Raw genomic sequence first — 18,125 nt, 5'->3', positions numbered from 1 at the left:
CAGTAGTTGTGGCTCGCAGGCTCTAGAGCGCAGGCTCAGTAGTTGTGGCGCACAGGCTTCGTTGCTCCGCGGCATGTGGGATCTTCCCGGACCAGGACTCGAACCCGTGTCCCCTGCAGAATCCCCAGGCAGATTCTTAACCACTGCGCCACCAGGGAAGTCTAAATATATATTTTTAAATAAAATTAATAGAATAGGGTAAAAAACTAAATCAGAGTGCATCCCATGTGGTAAGGGTGAATACTGTTATACCGTTTCATGAAACTCTTGACGTATACGTGGAGAGAGACAGAGGGAGAGATCTGTTATATATATTACTGTGGATTTTAATAAAAAAACTTTAAAAGCCACGATCTAGAGAAGTTGGTTCTGTCATTTTGATGACATATATCTGGGTCTGGATATATGACCCATCTGCCTTACCCATTCCTCTTCCTCCTTCTGCCTCTAGACAGTATCCAAGAGAACTTTCTGCAGTAACGGAAGTATACTACATCTGTGTTGTCCAATATTGTAGCCACTAACCACACGGGGCTACTGAACACTTGAAATATAGCTAGTGACTGAGGAAATTATATTTTTTATTATATTTAATTCCATTAATTTAAATTTATTTATTTATTTTTGTTTTGTTTTTTAAACAATCTGGAGTTCAGTATTTTTAGAATTTATTTATTTTTGGCTGCATTGGGTCTTCATTGCTGTGCGCAGGCTTTCTCTAGTTGCGGCGAGCGGGGCCTACTCTTCGTTATGGTACACGGGCTTCTCATTGCAGTGGCTTCTCCGGTTGCAGAGCACACAGGCTCTAGGCACGCGGGCTTCCATAGTTGCAGCATGCGGGCTCAGTAGTCGTGGCTCGCCGGCTCTAGAGCTCAGGCTCAGTAGTCGTGGCGCACGGGCTTAGGTGCTCCACAGCATATGGGATCTTCCCAGACCAGGGCTCGAACCCATGTCCCCTGCACTGGCAGGCGGATTCTTAACCACTGCGCCACCGGGGAAGTCCAGCTGATCTCTGAGCTTCTCCAGGCAGTTGTGGAGGATAAACAATTTTATTCTTCTCCCATTTTCGAGGTATTTCAAGAGAAGCACTTGTGTGGATATGTGATTGGAGTAAAATGCTGTGAGATGAAAAAGCCCCAAGTCCAGCTTCCCCCTCAGATTCTGCATCCATAACACACCCAAATGATCCAGTATTGCCCTCTCACTACCTTTTGAATGAATGAGTGAATGAATGAACAAATAAATGAGAGTGAATAACCTACCAAGATGGGACTCTACAGGCAGAACACTCAAGGGAAGGAGTAATAAGGAGAGTAGGGGGATCTTTTAAGCTGTTAACGGTCATCTTTCTCCCTTTGTAGCTCCTCTTTGTACAAAGAAATAGAACCCAGTGGGAGAATAGTTGAACTTCCTCAGTCTGTGGCCCCACTTCACAGCCACAGACTCTTAGGAAACCTCAGGGGCTTTCCAACAGGCCCCTACCTAAGCCATCCTAGCCAGAGGAAAATTCTGTATGTTACAAAAGCTATAGAGTGAATATTAAAGCATGGGGAATGAATACTAAGCTCATGTAAGGTAGTTGCTACCATTTTTTAAAATTTCCGGGTACAGAAATTACACAGCCTCCCTGAGTCACTTAAACAGACTTTGTAATAGGAAGTGCTAAAACTATAAATCTTGCTGTCATTTAGGAATGCTCAGTGCAAAAGTTTATAGGCCCCAGGCACCATTTTCCACCTCTCCTTTGAAGGGCTTTGCAGTTCTCCCCTGGGGTCAATCCTGCATTCCACACGTGTTCAAGGAAGGAGGGGCAGGTTCCTACTTTGGGGATAGCTTGAACCCAGGTGGGAGCCCTAACTGATTCAAAACAAGAAAGTGTTCAAATAAAAATTCAAGCAACAAAGTATGAGACAAGGATTCAAGAAAGGTCATGAGCTAAATTCAGAGCCAAGGAATGGCAGGGCAGTAAACACTACAGGAGTTCAGAGGAAAGACGGTGATCATGATTCATGCACAAGTGGAATCCAAGGGATGCTAGGGCTTGTGCACTGGGAGAAGTGTGCGTTCCAGCTGAGAGAATAATGAGAACACGGCCCCCAAGGTCAACTGTGTGCCTAGCACATAGTAGGTATTCAATAAATACATGTTCATAGTGTCCCAGAGAATCTGAGTCTGCTCTTGGCTGTAGCAATGGCAAGAGAGCATGGGCGGGCAAATGCCAGGTCTCAGGCAGTCAGTCCATCACCAGGGAGATAACCTCGGACTGGCAGAAGCAGCAGCAGCATACAGTGGGGCTGAGCTGAGCCAAAAGCACAGACAAAGAGGTCATTTCCCTGCAGCTACTATCTAGGATGCCAGCCCCCTTGCTGCCCCAAGACCTCGGGCCTAAATAAGGAGGTGACATCCTGCCTGTAGAACCTGACTCTGCCCAGCCAGGGTCTCAAAGGCCTGCTTCCCACCTTAGCACTGCTTTGAGCCTGTCTGGCACCAGGCCCAGCCATGCTCTGCTCTGCAGAGCTCTCAGATCCTTGGGTTGGCAGGGCTAAGGGTGGCTGGACTGTGACAGCCCTGGTCAAAGCAAAGCCTTGCTAGGGTTCCCTGGAGCTGTCTCTCATGTGCCACCCACTTCCAGGCCTCTTTCACCCCTCCCCAGCCCTCCCCAGCAAGTCCTCTGGTTTGTTCAAGCTCCCACTAAGTAATGTACAATGATCCTTAACAGACAATATCAAGCCCTTATCTAACAATTTCAAACTCCAGAAAGCTCTGAAGACCAGAAGTTTTTTTTAGTTCCCCAGCCAGGGACGAGGGATTGAAACTGCTCCCCCCTGCAGTGGAAGCGTGGAATCTTAACCACTGGACCCAGAAGTTTTTTGTAATTCACTCACCTGCAAAACCTAACCTAGAAACATCTAGGTTTTATATATTCCGCCTAGGAGGAATGTTTCTGCGTCTCACTGCATAAATAGTAAAGTATCTGATTCCATGATTCCAGGGGCCACCTCAAACCTCACTGGGGTTTTCCTTATACATTATATGCACTACGTTTCCTTTCTAAAATCTAAAAGAGTCTGAATCCCAAGGGTCATCCGGACCTCGGGGTTGGGTTTCGGGGGTTGTGGACTTGCAGCATCAGCCCAGGCTTAAATTTAGAGCGAACAGATTCCAAGCTTGAACGCCTGCTCCTTAGAGCTGGTTGCGGGAGGGATCCCAGGAAGACAAGACAGGGTGGGGGGACGCGGACAGCTCAGGCAGTAACTATTTCCCAAATGGGACACAAGTGCAATGTTCCCATGCTTTAACAATCACGCAGCAGCCCAGGGGCATACCTGCTGCCCAGCAGCCATGGCTTCACCCTTTCCAGTGGTCAGACCTTGAGCAACACACTCATTTCCTCACATGGGTTTCTTCATCATTTAAATGAACCCATCTTGGAGCACCGGGTGAAGATGAAAGTAAATGAAACGCATAGCACACTGAAGGAACTCAGTGGGCGTGGGCTACCTCGACTGTTCCTTCACCCGGTGAAGTCTTCCTTGACAGCCCTGTACTGCTAGGCCCCTGTGGGCAAGATAACATATAAGTTACAGGGTGAACTCAAGGAGAAATGAAATGTGCACACCTAAGAGTGAAATTGGACTGAGGAGATCAACGTAAGATATCAAGAGAGAGGAGAGTTTGGCCTGGAGAAAAGGAAGCTTGGGAGGCAAGAAAGGCGCCCTGGGTGGTATCAGGAGACCTGGGTTGGGTCAGGCTGACTCATTATGCAACTCTAATGTAGCTCTTTCCTCTCTGGGCCATTTGCCTCACTGACAAAATGTACATCTAGCCTTCAGTCTCCTCTGAGTTCCCTTCTACTTTCTGTGATGTCAAGTATCTGAAGGCCTGTCACTTAGGAGAAGAGAAATTAGAGCTGGTCTTTGTAACTCCCAGGGGAGCAAAGTGAAGGACTTGGTAAGGGGCTCTCCCACAATCAGGATGCCCCATGAGGATGCAGGATGCGCATCCTCACCCCAGTGAGGCAGCCTGGGGACTGGACATTGGGCAGGGAGTCAGAAGGGGGCCATGGCATGAAGAAAGGCAAGTGGCCTGCCCTGGGACAAGGAGAGGGAGGAATGAAAACCCAAGGGTCTGGGATCCCAGCACGCTTGCTGAAAGTTCTCTCCCTTCCTGTAATAGCAGCTGCAAACGGCCCAGGCCCAGATTCCCAGAGACACCCCAGAAGGCATTCCAAGAGTCCAACCAATACCCCCACAAAACAATCCTGGAGAGATCATTGCCTCCATTCCCTGTCTTGGGGAGACATTCTCCTAGACCCAGGATCTGCGTTCCAGTGAACAATTCTCTTCCCAGGTCTTGACTTCTGGGGGTTGGTAAGGCCTGGGTCTGGGGGTCACGAGAGAGAAAGGAGACAATCTGGGGAGCCTCTGTGACTGGACTGAGCCTCTGGGATGTGCTCCCAGACCCAGTGAGCTTGCTCCAAACCATCCCCTTGCTCTTGAATTTCTTCCCTCCGCTTGCTTCTCCATTCCCCACTCCCACCCGCCACCCCACCACTGAGGTCAGAGCCTGCAGAAGCCAGGTGGCACCAGTGAACTGAACCCTTCCCTGAATGGTGCCAGGTCATCTGGTCCAGAAGAGTTCACCCTGTCCTGTGCCACCCGAGAGGCAGGGAAGCTCCATTGTGGACGGAGCCACTGGCCAAGTGTGGACCCAAGGGCTGGAGAATCCCTGGATTGGGAGATGGGGGGACTTGTGTCTCCTGGCTCCCTCAGTCCCACGCATCCTGGATCTCTGCTCCAAACATTTGTGAGCCCGCTGCGACAGTGGCAACAGCAAAGGGTAAGAAGCGGGGGAGATAAGAGACCATGGGACCCTTACCTCTCTACCCTGGACAACAGTCCACACTTTGCTTCCAGAATTATCTGTAAATCCCCATCTGTCCCCTATCACCACTCCCTCCCCCGACAAACACCTTCATTGTTGAAAGTATAAAATCCCACCTCCTTATTCTTGCATTCCATCTCTCCTACCACCCCGTATTTGTCTCCCTACTTAACTCTCCAGTCTCCTCCTTCTCCCAACTCTTTGCTCCCTAACAGTGTTTCCTCAGCTGCCTCCTGCCCACGCCTCTATAATCCCCCCTACTCTTCTGTTTCCTACATCCCACACTTCCCTCAAGGCTCAGCACTAATGACACCTCCTCCCTGAAGCCTTCCCCATAGCCCTGGCACCAGATCCTGGCGCCCTCTCATTAGGACAACTCATCGAGACTGTTCTTTTAGTACTTGGGGTGCCTGGTCCCATATGTTGGCTGGAATTGATTATTTGAACGAAAGGTGTATTGATCCAATGATGGCACCTGTTCTACCATCCTGGAAGAGAGAAGATAGAGAAGCCCATAGCAGGGGTCACCCCCAAGCCCAAACCCAAGAGATGTCCATATTATGATTAAAGTGAGATGTCCCCCTCCAGGTTTAGAAGCACAGGCCCTGTATAAGATGAGGAAGCCGTAAGGGATGAAAAGAGTCCCAAAAGATGGAGGCAAGAGCTGAAATAGGGGGCATGGAAAGCACTAGGGACGCAAAGATTCACTCCCCCCAGGGAAGAGGATAAATTGCAGGGACTAAAGCGGGCAGAAGCTAGTTCCTGGGAAAGAATGTGTTATTCATCCTAGAAGAAAGAAAATGGAAGCTTCCTGGAGGGGAGGGGGTGCTGATCTTATCTGACGTTTACATTCCAGAGGGCCCCCTGCTGCTTCTTCTCATCTTAATTAGAAAATACCTGAGGATCCCCACTAAGTGCTGGGAGAGAGGAATTCAGGCGCCTCCCCTGGCCCCCACCCCAGTCCTGCTCCCTTCACCTCTGACCTCCAGGCTTGCTGTGGGGATTTCTGTTTCTTCATCTACATTGGGCGGATCCTTTAAGCTAGATTCCTTGAGAGATAATATGAGAGGGTCTGTGAAGTGTCAGGACTCCACTCCTGAAAAAAAAAAAAAAAAAAATCAGTGCCATCGCCAACATCGCCCTTCCCCACTATCATGGTGTGGGGTGCTGACACTTCACCCATTCCTTTATCTGGCCGTACATTCAAAGTCATTTATTAGGGCCTCCTATATAGGTGCCAGACACAATGCTGGGGTACAGACAGTTAGTCTCTGTCATCGATAATATATGATAAAACCTATAACCCAGCTATAAACATGCTGTGAGTGGGTGGAGACAACGTTTGACTTCCAGACGTCCCAGAAGCAGTGACATCTGAGCTTGTCTTTGAAGGATCCATACAAGGTGGCAAGGTGGTGGTAAGGCTCAGAAGCTCATTGCAGGCAGCGGGGATAGCATAAGCCAAGGTCTGGACCCCATCCCTTCCCGCACATCATCAGCTGACCCTCCTCTCTCTCCTCCATCAGATTTCTTTCTCACTCTGCTAGGTCCCTCCATTGGCATTCAAATACTGTTGTCCACTTTAAGACAAGCTCCCTGGACCACTGACCCAGCAGCTCCTTCCCTAGCTCTGCTCCTTTCCACAGGCTCTCCACTCCCTTGCCCCCGTTCATTCCTCAGCCCACTCCAGGCTGGCCAGGGCTCCCATTGCCCCATGGCAGCTGCACTAGCCTAGGTTCCCAGAGACACCACATTGTTAAAATCAGTTGACACTTGACATTCCTTCTATTCCTTGACCTCTTAGCTTTCAGCAGCTGAATATGAACACTCCCTCCTTCTTGCAACATTCTCCTTCCCTCTTCTTGACACCTCACTCCAGGTTTTCCTCCAGATGTAGCTCCTCAGCCTCTTTCCTCAGCTCACCCCCTTTATCTGCTCTATAAACGTTGACATTCCTCTGCTTTTATTCCGTGTACTATTTCCTTGAGTAATCTCACCCATTGCCATGGCTTTAACTCCATCTTCTGTAGACCAAAGGCTCCCAATTTTAGATGTCCAACCCAGATCTTCCTTCTGAGCTCCTGATTAGTCTATGGAATTTTCTACCTGATGCTTCCTTTTGTTTTTGTTATTTTTTGTTGTTGCTGTTGTTTGTTTTTGTTTTTGGCCATACCGCGAGGCATGCGGGATCTTCTCTGACCAGGGATCGAACCCGTGCCCCATGCGCTGGAAGCATGGAATCTTAACCCCCGGACCGCCGTGGAAGTCCCTGATGCCTCCTTTTAGATGTCTCTTAGGCATCTCAGATTTAACCTGTTTAAAACTGAAAACTGAACTATTGATCTTAACCGCCACTGGTTCCTTCTTAATTATTGCTCATCTTAGTAAATGACACTCCATCCATCCAATTGCTCACGCCTGAAACCTGGGAATCATATTCAACCTCTCCTTCTCTCTTACCCCATCCCTCTGCAGCTGATGAATTATTAAGTCTACTTCCAAAATAAATCCAAACCCGTCCCCTTCTCTTCATCTACACATGGTGTCCAGGCTGCAGCCATCTCTCCTCTGTACTACAATATATCTCCCTAACAGTAGGCCTCCTTGTGGCTGCCTATGACCCCTTAGCTTTCCTCCACACACCATCCAGTGTGGTCTTCTTTAAAAATAACTCTCATCATATCTGTCACCTACTTGGAATCCTTCAATGGTCTCAGAAACATGCAAACTACATGGTCAGTCCCCCGACTCTTTCCAGCCCCATCTTTTCCAGTCTCCTCCATGTTCACCAGTCTTCAGCGACACTGGGCTTCACCCGGTTCTTCTAACCAGGCACACATTTCCAGCCCAAGGACCTGGGAGTGTGGTCCTGTCTGCCAGTCACACCGCCACCTACGCACACACGTTGTCCCTGACTTAGCTCCCTCCTACCTCATGCTCAAAAGATCTCTCAGGCTCTGGCTTCCTCCCCAGGCTCTGGCTAAATGGTCTGGTACCCAGAAGGCACTCAGTGAACATGGGGAAGGAAGGGAAGACACAGGGAGGGAAGGAAGAGGCATGGTGGGTGAGTGAGGCTCACAGCAAAGAGTAGTGTATGTGGGAGCAGGGGAGGGCTGAGGGCAGTGTTTAGACAGGTCCTTTGAACTGCCTTTGAGCATTTAGTTTCTTTTCTTTTCTTTTTTTTTTTGTAAATTTATTTATTTTTTATTTTTGACTGTGCTGGGTCTTCATTGCTGCACATGGGCTTTCCCTAGTTGCAGGGAGCAGGGGCCACTCTTCGTTGCAGTGTGCACGCTTCTCATTGTGGTGGCTTCTCTTGTTGAGGAGCACGGGCTCTAGGCACGCGGGCTTCAGTAGTTGTGACTCGCGGGCTCTAGAGCGCAGGCTCAGAAGTTGTGGCGCCCGGGCTTAGTTGCTCTGCGGCATGTAGGATCTTCCCAGACCAGGGCTCGAGCGTATGTCCCCTGCGTTGGCAGGCGGGCTCTCAACCACTGCACTACCAGGGAAGTCCGAGCATTTAGTTTCAAATCTGCACCTGTTTGAATTATTCTGTTTTTTCCCTGGCACTTCACTGTTACAATGATCCGTTTTATCAAATGGCAGCTGATGGCATTGTACACCGGGGACTCCAGCAGGCCCTCCGGAAGCAGCACCCTCTTAACCTTCCTCTGCCCCCTGGTGGCCTTCCAGGAGCAGACGGCTGTTCCCGCCTAACCCGGGACGACCGTGCTGTGCTCTGATTCTCTGCCTTATAGCACCACCATCTGGCCAAAGCTGCTGATAGTCGGTTTCTCCACCCGCATTCACCTCCAATTTCTTTTCAATCTTGCAGTGTAAACGACCTCAGTGGATGAAGTCCCATCCAGAGTTCATCTATGCTGGAAGTTCATTCTGGAGGGCCATGCTAGAGGCGACGACAGAGTGGCAAATGACAATAGTCCAGCAGTCAAGGAACTGGCAATATGCATGGCAGGTGTGAGGGCCCAACCCCTGATATCTCCTTTGTGCCTAAGCTATCCCAGGTTTCCTGGTCCTGCCTTCCATCTGCCCCCCCCCCCCCCCCCCCGACACACACACACACACACACACACACGCACACACACACACACACACACACACACACCTCTCACCTTCCTTCACCCTGGGTGGAAAGTCATCAGCCTCCTACGAGGTTCTCTTCCGGATTAGCTCAGTCCTATTAACCTATTAACACAATCTTTGACCCTGTCCACTTGACTCTCACCACACTTTAACAAATAATTGTGGGGACTTCCCTGGAGGTCCAGTGACTAAGACTCTGTGCTCCCAATGAGGGGGCCCGGGTTTGATCCCTGGTCAGGGAACTAGATCCCACATGCCACAACTATAAAAAGATCCTGCATGCCTCAACAAAGATCCTGAGTGCTGGCAACTAAGACCTGGTGCAGCCAAAGAAATAAATAAATGTTTTTAAATAAATAAATAAATGTGGGTTTTCCTTATTACCTAAGCAAGATGTGTTCGCTGTAGAAAATTAGAAAACACAGATGAGCAGAAATAAGAAAAAATTTAAACCGCCAGGATACCTCCACCTAGCCATTGTTAATTATAACCATTGTTAATACCTTGATGTGTAGCCTTCAAGATCTTTTGTTTTTGTTTCACAAAAGTGAGATTGGATTGTACCCACTGTTTTGTAATCTCCTCTTTACACATCATATATATAATGAGATTTTCTTTCCCTGTCAAATAAATATTATTTTTAAGGATTGAATAGTATCCCCTCAATGAATGGATACAGCATAATTTATTTAACCATTCCGCTAGTTTTGGATATTTACATTGCTTTTCGTTTTCTGCTATCACAAACTGAATTGCAACAGACATCTCTCTGGTCATTTAAAAAATAATTTTGCATTGTAAATGTTCCTGTGGGTGGCATGCTTACCCTGTTGAACTGTGAGGACCCCACAGATAGAACAGCCCCGCACCTTTTTCCCTCATTGCAGAGCCACACTTGCAGTCACTGCGGTCCATCCCCTTCTTTCCTCCTGTAAGCACAGGGGCCAGTAGACTCACTTCTCATCTAAATCCCACCTGCTTCTGGTCTCAACTTCTCCAGGGCTCCCTTGTTTCTTACTTTTCTTACCTAGGACATAAATCAGTACACATCTATGAATTAGTTTAAAAGTAAGGCGGTATTTTTACCACGGCATAGTGGAAAGAGCTTTGAAATCAGCCCAGACCTCAGTGTGAATTGCTTAGTACTCATGGGTGTCACAGGGTGTCAGCCCATGCCACAGAAGGATATGTCTCAGAAAGGAAAACCGACAGTGAACACCTCTAGGCAGGGCACACCCTCCATGGTCTTCCATGGACTGCACAGTGCTATGTAACTTACACCACTTCACATATGTGCCTCTGAACCCTGCAGCATTTGAATTTGACTTTGAGACCCGGGAAGATACTATCTCATTTCATCTTTTTTTTTTTTTTTTAACATCTTTATTGGGGTATAATTGCTTTACAATGGTGTGTTAGTTTCTGCTTTATAACAGAGTGAGTCAGTTATACATATACATATGTTCCCATATCTCTTCCCTCTTTGTCTCATTTCATCTTTAACAAGGGCATTGTAAGGAGGGCAGGGCTGTGGGAGTAGTCCACCCTGAGTTAGGCAACAAGGGGGATCATTGTCAGCAGAGAATTTAAAAACAATAAAACTGACTAAAAGTCTGTTTTTATTATCTTCATGCATAGACAATTCTTTTTTTTTTTTGGCCTCACAGTGTGAGGCATGCGGGATCTTAGTTCCCCAACCAGGGATCAAGCCCGCTCCCGCTGCAGTGGAAGCGCAGATTGTTAACCACTGGACCTCCAGGGAACTCCCATGCATAGACAATTCTAAACAAGGTCAGTGAGGGAATTCCCTGGCGGTCCAGTGGTTAGGACTTGGCGCTCTCACTGCCGGGGCCCTGGGTTCCATCCCTGGTCCAGGAACTAAGAACCTGCAAGCCTAGTGGCGCGGCCAAAAATAAAAAATAAACAGGGTCAATGATAAAATATTCCATAAGGAAATCTTTTGTTGGTCTAAGTGCTAAACAATTGCCGTGATGACTGTTGAGTTTTGTTTTTGTTCTTACTCTACGCGGGCCTCTCACCGCCATGACCTCTCCCATTGCGGAGCACAGGCTCCGGACGCTCAAGCTCAGCGGCCATGGCTCACGGGCCCAGCCACTGCGTGGCATGTGGGATCTTCCCAGACCGGGGCACGAACCCGTGTCCCCTGCATCGGCAAGCGGACTCTCAACCACTGTGCCACCAGGGAAGCCCAACTGTTGAGTTTTGATAATAAATGTGTAAGTTTCAAATGAACACACTTTCATTACTTATCTTTCAATGAACATAGTATTCTATATGCAGTAGATAGCCAGTGTTTTCAACAATGATACCTATTCATTTGGCGAGAAGTTTGTAACAGTTCAGAATTGTCCAAGCCCTTGCCCAGCCAGCCTTTGTGATAATACACCTTCCAGGGTTTAAATAGTAGATGGGAAATAGACAACGACCAGACACGGTGATTATAAAGAAATAGCCCTTGGCTAACTCCAACTCTGCCATTCTATGTGGACATTTCCAACTTTTACTTGCATTTAAGATTAAAAATAATGACTGCAAACTGCAAGGTATAATATTTTTGCTTGCTAAGTGTAAACTTCAGGTCATACATGAAATGTTACACTGAATTTGAATAATATCTTTTAAAATAATATTTTTAGGGCTTCCCTGGTGGCGCAGTGGTTGAGAGTCCGCCTGCCGATGCAGGGGACACGGGTTCGTGCCCCGGTCCGGGAAGATCCCACCTGCCGCGGAGCGGCTGGGCCCGTGAGCCGTGGCCGCTGAGCCTGCGCGTCCGGAGCCTGTGCTCTGCAACGGGAGAGGCCACAACAGTGAGAGGCCCGCGTACCACAAAAAATAATAATAATAATAATAATATTTTAAAATTACTAATTGTTCTTAAGCTAAAAAGTGAATCAAGAAAAGGATTCTCTCTAAAAATAATTTTGTTCTGTAGAAGAAGGAGTTTCCGGGTACGCCACTGGAAAAAGACATAATTTCATTTTTTAGATGTATTTATTATTGGCTAATTAGAATTATTATGAACTAATAATTGATTTCTTGGTTAATTAGCATTGTTACTGAATTAATAACATTTGCCCTACAATTACTGTATCAGAGTTCTCCAGAGAAACAGAACCAATAGAATATATAGAGATATATATAAGACAAGATTTATTTATTTTGGGGTTTTTTTTTACCACACCACGCGGCATGCAGGATCTTACTTCCCCGACCAGGGATCGAACCCGGGCCAGCGGCAGTGAAAGCGCAGAGTCCCAACAACTGGACAACCAGGGAATTTCCAAGACAAGACTTATAATAGAAATTGGCTCACATGGTTATGGAGGCCAAGAAGTCCCACAATCTGCTGCCTGCAAGCTGGAGACACAGGAAAACCAGTAGTGCTATTCAGTCTGAGTCCAAAGGCTGAGAATTGGGGCCCAATGGTATAACTCCTGGTCTGAATGCAAGTGCCCAGTGAAGCACCATTGTCTGGAGGCAGAAGATGGATGTCTCAGCTCAAGTAGAGAGAGCAAATTCACCCTTCCTTACACCTTTTTGTTCTATTCAGGCCCTCAGCAGATTGGAAGATGCTCACCTAAATTGGTGAGGATGATCTCCTTCACTCAATCTACTAATTCAAATGCTAATCTCTTCCGAAGACACCCTAACAGACTCACCCAGAAATAATGTTTTACTACTGATCTGGGCACATCGTAGCCCAGTCAAGTTCACATAAGCTCAATCATCACAATTACAAATTTGAATGGTAAAAAAGATATACAACGAAAAGTACGTCTTACTACATGATCCAGCAATTCCCCTCCTGGGTATATATCCGAAGAAAACGAAAACACTAATTTGAAAGATGCATGCAACCCAGTGTTCATAGCAGCATTATTTACAATGGCCAAGCTGTCCATCAACAAAAGAATGGATTGGAAACTCCCTGGCGGTCCAGCGGTTAGGACCCAGCGCGTTCACTGCCACGGGCCCAGGTTCGATCCCTGGTTGAGAAACTAAGATCCTGCAAGCCACATGCACAGCCAAAAAAAAAATTAAAACAGAAGAATGGATAAAGAAAATGTGGTGTATACAATGGAATACTACTCAGCCATAAAAAAGAATGAAATTTTGCCATTTGCAGCAATGTGGATGGACTTGGAGGGCATTATGCTAAGTGAAGTAAGTCAGACAGAGAAACACGAATAGTGTATGTTACCACTTATATGTGGAATCTAAAAAATAAAACAATTTCCCTGGTGGCCCAGTGGTTAAGACTCCACGCTTCCATTGCAGGGGGTACAGGTTTGATCCTTGGTCGGGGAACTAAGATCCCACATGCTGCAAGGCGTGGCCAAAAAATAAATACAAATTTAAAAAAATAAAACCAGTGAATATAACAACAAAAAAGAAAAGTAGATCTTCCTACTATCCCAGATGCCCAGCCCCATACCTTACTCCAGATGCAACCACTATATACGGGTTTTTTAAGTATAGGTGGATATAATTTAATCTTATTTTACAAATGAGGTAGCTGAGACTGAGCAAGGTTGAGTGACTGCCTGAGATCACACAGCTGAAGGAGCTAACAGAACTGAATGGAGGTCTTCCCTGACACCACACTGCCACCCTGACATCATCTCGAGTTCATACATATGTCCTGGATTGAGGGCCCTCAGAGAGACAGGGCTACACATGCAACCAGCTCTAGGCAGTCCCAGCACTGGGCCACTGGACACTGCAGCAGGAGGCCTGGGATCTGGCCCACGATTAAGCTCTGTGTGGTGTTAGGCAAATCTCTTGATCTCCTCACCTGTCATTCTCACTCACTGGGCTACGTTGTTGGGACTCAAACAAGCTAAGTAGAAAGATGTCTGGAAAGTAAAAGTGTCACATGACACATATGAGGGAAGGGAGGAGACAGATATCAATGACAGGTTTAACTTTGTACTTTATTATGGACACACCATGTCCTTGTTAGATGTAAAGTTCCTAGAAGAGTGTCGCTTCTCTTCTTTTGAAGAGGGTGGACTCCCGCTGCTCTAATGAGTCACCAGCCCAGTGCAGACCATGAGCCTGTCAAAGTGGCTCCTCTCCGTGGACAAGGTTTGGGACCAAACAACATACCCAGGTAGTAATACTTCTGTCATGGAGCAGCACAGGGGTCCCAGTCAGCTTGGGCGCAGGACGGCTGAGCCAGGAAATTCAATCACAGGGAGTAGCCTCCATCCCCAAAGAATAAACACTTGTCCCCTGCTCCCGGCTGACATTCTATGACTGCACTGACACCTCTGCATCAGTTTAGCCATCACCACATAACAAAACACCCCAAGACTTAGAGGCTTAAAACAACAAGAATTTATTAGGTCACAATTTTAGCTGGGCTCAGCTGGGCAGTTCTTCTGCTGGTCTCACTTGGAGTTGCTCATGTGGCTGCAGTCACGTGGACCAGCATGGACCAAGGTGGCCTCACTCACATATACGACGGTTAACTGGGGCTGTCAGCCAGGGTGCCTCGGTTCTCCTCCATGTGACTCTGCAGAAGAAGACCTTCTGGATAAGAGGTTTCTTACTCAGTAAGGGCAGGTCCCAAGACAGTGAAAGTGGAAGCTTCTGGGTCTCTGGAAGTCTAGGCTCCTGAAGTCACACATTGTCACTTCTGACATATTTGCTATGGCCAAAGCAAGTCACAGGCAATTCCAGATTCAAGGAGTAGAAAATTAGACTCTCCCTCTTGGTGAAAGAGATGGAACATATTTTGGTCACGGTGTTCAATCTACCACAAGCTTTATAATCCATCATTCAAAAACTCTCATCAATTAACCAATCCACACTTATGGTACACCTAATATGCACTAGGTGTTGTGCTCAATACCTAAGTATGAAAGAACTCTAAGACCCAGTATTAATTAATAGTAAATAAATAATAATAATAAATTTATTTTCTTTATTGTTATTTTTAGTTTTGGCTGTGTTGGGTCTTCGTTGCTGCGCGTGGGCTTTCTCTAGTTGCTCGTCTGCGGCATGTGGGATCTCCCTGGACCAGGGCTCGAACCCATGTCCCCTGCATTGGCAGGGGGATTCTTAACCACTGAGCTGCCAGGGAAGTCCCCCTTTCATTGTTTTTGACTAGACTCATTTATAGCTCTGCAAGTTGGGAAAACTGATAGCAATGCAGATAATGTGGGGCCATAGAAATGCAAATGAACCAACGTTGAGATAAATGGTGAGATGAAATTAGTTTCTGAATAAAAGAGAAAACAGGGGCTTCCCTGGTGGCGCAGTGGTTGAGAGTCCGCCTGCCGATGCAGGGGACGCGGGTTCGAGCCCCGGTCCGGGAAGATCCCACATGCCGTGGAGCGGCTGGGCCCGTGAGCCATGGCCGCTGAGCCTGCACATCCGGAGCCTGTGCTCCGCAACGGGAGAGGCCACAACAGCGAGAGGCCACAACAGTGAGAGGCCCACGTACCACAAAAACAAAAAAAAAGAGAAAACAAATTTGTTAAGGGCTTTTAAGTAGCTCACAGATTTCTAAGAGGGCCAGTGAGACACGCTCCATGGCTAAGTATCCAGGGGTAAGGCCCAACCGGGGCAGCTGTAGAGAAAACACCATTGCTACTCCTGTTCAGCACTGATAGAGGTCCAGGCTGAATGATAGAAGCTCTGTTACTCCAGTCCTTTAATAGCCAGACTCTTCTACTGCCTTGCATGCCGGAAGACCAATTCTTTCCAGAGTGGCCATCTCCTCCCTCTGCTAAACAGTCATTCAAAAAAATAATAATAAAATAAATTTAAAAATAAAATAAAATTGGCTTCTGCCCAGTAGAAAAGATGATTTCAAATTTTAGTACACATAGAATATTAACCAGTTTCGAACATATTAGCACCTTCACTTCAGCATTCCTGATTGCCTATAAATGTCTGCCCTTCAGATTCTCCTTTCAGTTGGTTTTAACAAATTGCAGGTTTTTCTCTTTAATTAGTGAGTTAAATAAAATCTTTGATATGTGTTCACTTCACGATTGTGTGAGTCATTATTTTACCTTTTTGAAAATTATCCTACAACACAGCTTCCTCAACTGTAAAATGGTAATAATCATAGAACTTCCCCATAGGGTTGTTGGGCAGATGAAATTAGATAAAATATATGGATATATTGGGTTGGCCAAAAAGTTCATTTGAGTTTTTCGTGTTACAGAAAGGCCCGAATGAACTTTTTGGCCAACCCAGTATTAGCAAAGTACCAAGCTCATAATAAATGCTTAATAAATATTAGCTACTTTAATGTTGTTACTATTATTATTCTTCAAAAGAGTTATCATTTAGTTGGGAAATCACACAAAACAGCAGCAGAGTTTGAGTACATCATTAAGCTCTAAACTGTGTGGCAAAGGTTATTAATCCTGGTGTTCAAAACAGGTTAATGGAGTCTGGAGTCATCCAGGAAGGCAGAGGTCTAACTGGTCCTTGAAGGATGGGCAAGATTTGGAGAAGGAAAGAGAAGGTGGAGGATATGGTCCCAGGGAAGGCAAGGCAAGGTCAATGTGGAAAAAGAGTACAACTCGACCAGGATCTGTGACAGGTTCATCCCTCGCTCCTTCCGCTGTTGCATTTACCTTTGGTTTGTCTGTTAGAGAATATTTCACTATTCATTTCTCCACTGACATACCATAAAAACATTAATCAGCTGAATTATATTCTTATCGATACCTGTCAAGAGCACACAATTAACTACAGATTTGTAAACTCCTCAGGGGCAGGGGGTCAGGCTTTTAGCTGTTTCTCAAACACACTTCAGCATTAAAAAGTTTGAACTGGTCGGGCTTCCCTGGTGGCGCAGTGCTTGAGAGTCCGCCTGCCGATGCAGGAGACGCGGGTTCGTGCCCCGTTTCGGGAAGATCCCACATGCCACGGAGCGGCTGGGCCCGTGAGCCATGGCCGCTGAGCCTGCGCGTCCGGAGCCTGTGCTCCGCAAATGGGAGAGGCCACAACAGTGAGAGGCCCGCATAACGCAAGGAAAAAAAAAAAAAAAAAAAGTTTGAACTGGTAAGCGAGAAGGAAAAGAAGAACTTGAGCCTGCTGCTGTCAAACAAGACTGTCCTGATGAGCAACCCGACTGCTCTCTTGCCTAAGTCCAGAGTTGGGCTCGAGTTTGAAACACGACATGGCAAATCTCTAGCCAAAGCCCTCACCTGCCCTTCCTTTGATTAACAATCTCTAACTCAGGAAGTGGAACTATGGCATCTTTGGTGTCAGAGGTTGGATTTGGGCAAGAAAAAGCCCACCCACACTCCTGAAGCAGAAAGAGAACAGGGTGAGGGGGATTGCTTTAGACCCTGAAGCCCTAGGCGTCCCAGTGGTTTTAGCACGACGAGCTCAATCGGCACCAGGTATGACCTGTCAGCCTTTACATTCTCTCCTGATGGAAGAGTTTTTCAAGTTGAGTATGCTATGAAGGCTGTGGAAAATAGTAGTACAGCTATTGGAATCAGATGTAAAGATGGCGTTGTCTTTGGGGTAGAAAAATTAGTCCTTTCTAAACTTTATGAAGGAGGTCCTAACAAACGACTTTTTAATGTTGATCGGCATGTCTGAATGGCAGTAGCAGGTTTGTTGGCAGATGCTCGTTCTTTAGCAGACATTGCAAGAGAAGAGGCTTCCAACTTTAGATCTACCTTTGGATATAACCTTCCACTAAAACATCTTGCAGACAGAGTGGCCATGTAGGTACATGCCTATACACTCCACAGTGCTGTTAGACCTTTTGGCTGCAGTTTCTGGTTAGGGTCTTACAGTGTGATGATGGTGCACAACTCTACGTGATTGACTCATTGGGTGTTTCATATGGTTATTGGGGCTGTGCCATTGGCAAAGCCAGGCAAGCTGCGAAGACAAAAATTGAAAAGCTGCAGATGAAAGAAATGACCTGCCGTGATGTTGTTAAAGAAGTTGCAAAAATAATTTACATAGTACACGACGAAGTTAAGGATAAAGCTTTTGAACTAGAGCTCAGCTGGGTTGGTGAAATAACTAACGGAAGACATGAAATTGTTCCAAAAGATATAAGGAAAGAGGCAGAGATATATGCCAAGGAATCTTTGAAGGAAGAAGACGAATCAGGTGATGATAACATGTAA

General features: G+C 46.7%; 1 pseudogene; it reads left to right on the top strand.

The window, feature by feature from the left end:
* LOC103082266 (proteasome subunit alpha type-3 pseudogene) overlaps positions 1-18,125 on the top strand; it is a 25,614-nt pseudogene extending 7,489 nt beyond the window's left edge.

Source organism: Lipotes vexillifer, unplaced genomic scaffold (assembly GCF_000442215.2).
Source record: "Lipotes vexillifer unplaced genomic scaffold, Lipotes_vexillifer_v1.1 scaffold2700, whole genome shotgun sequence".
Classification (NCBI taxonomy): domain Eukaryota; kingdom Metazoa; phylum Chordata; class Mammalia; order Artiodactyla; family Lipotidae; genus Lipotes; species Lipotes vexillifer.
Note: the sequence above shows the minus strand (reverse complement) of the source record. Positions and strands in the feature narration are given on the sequence as shown.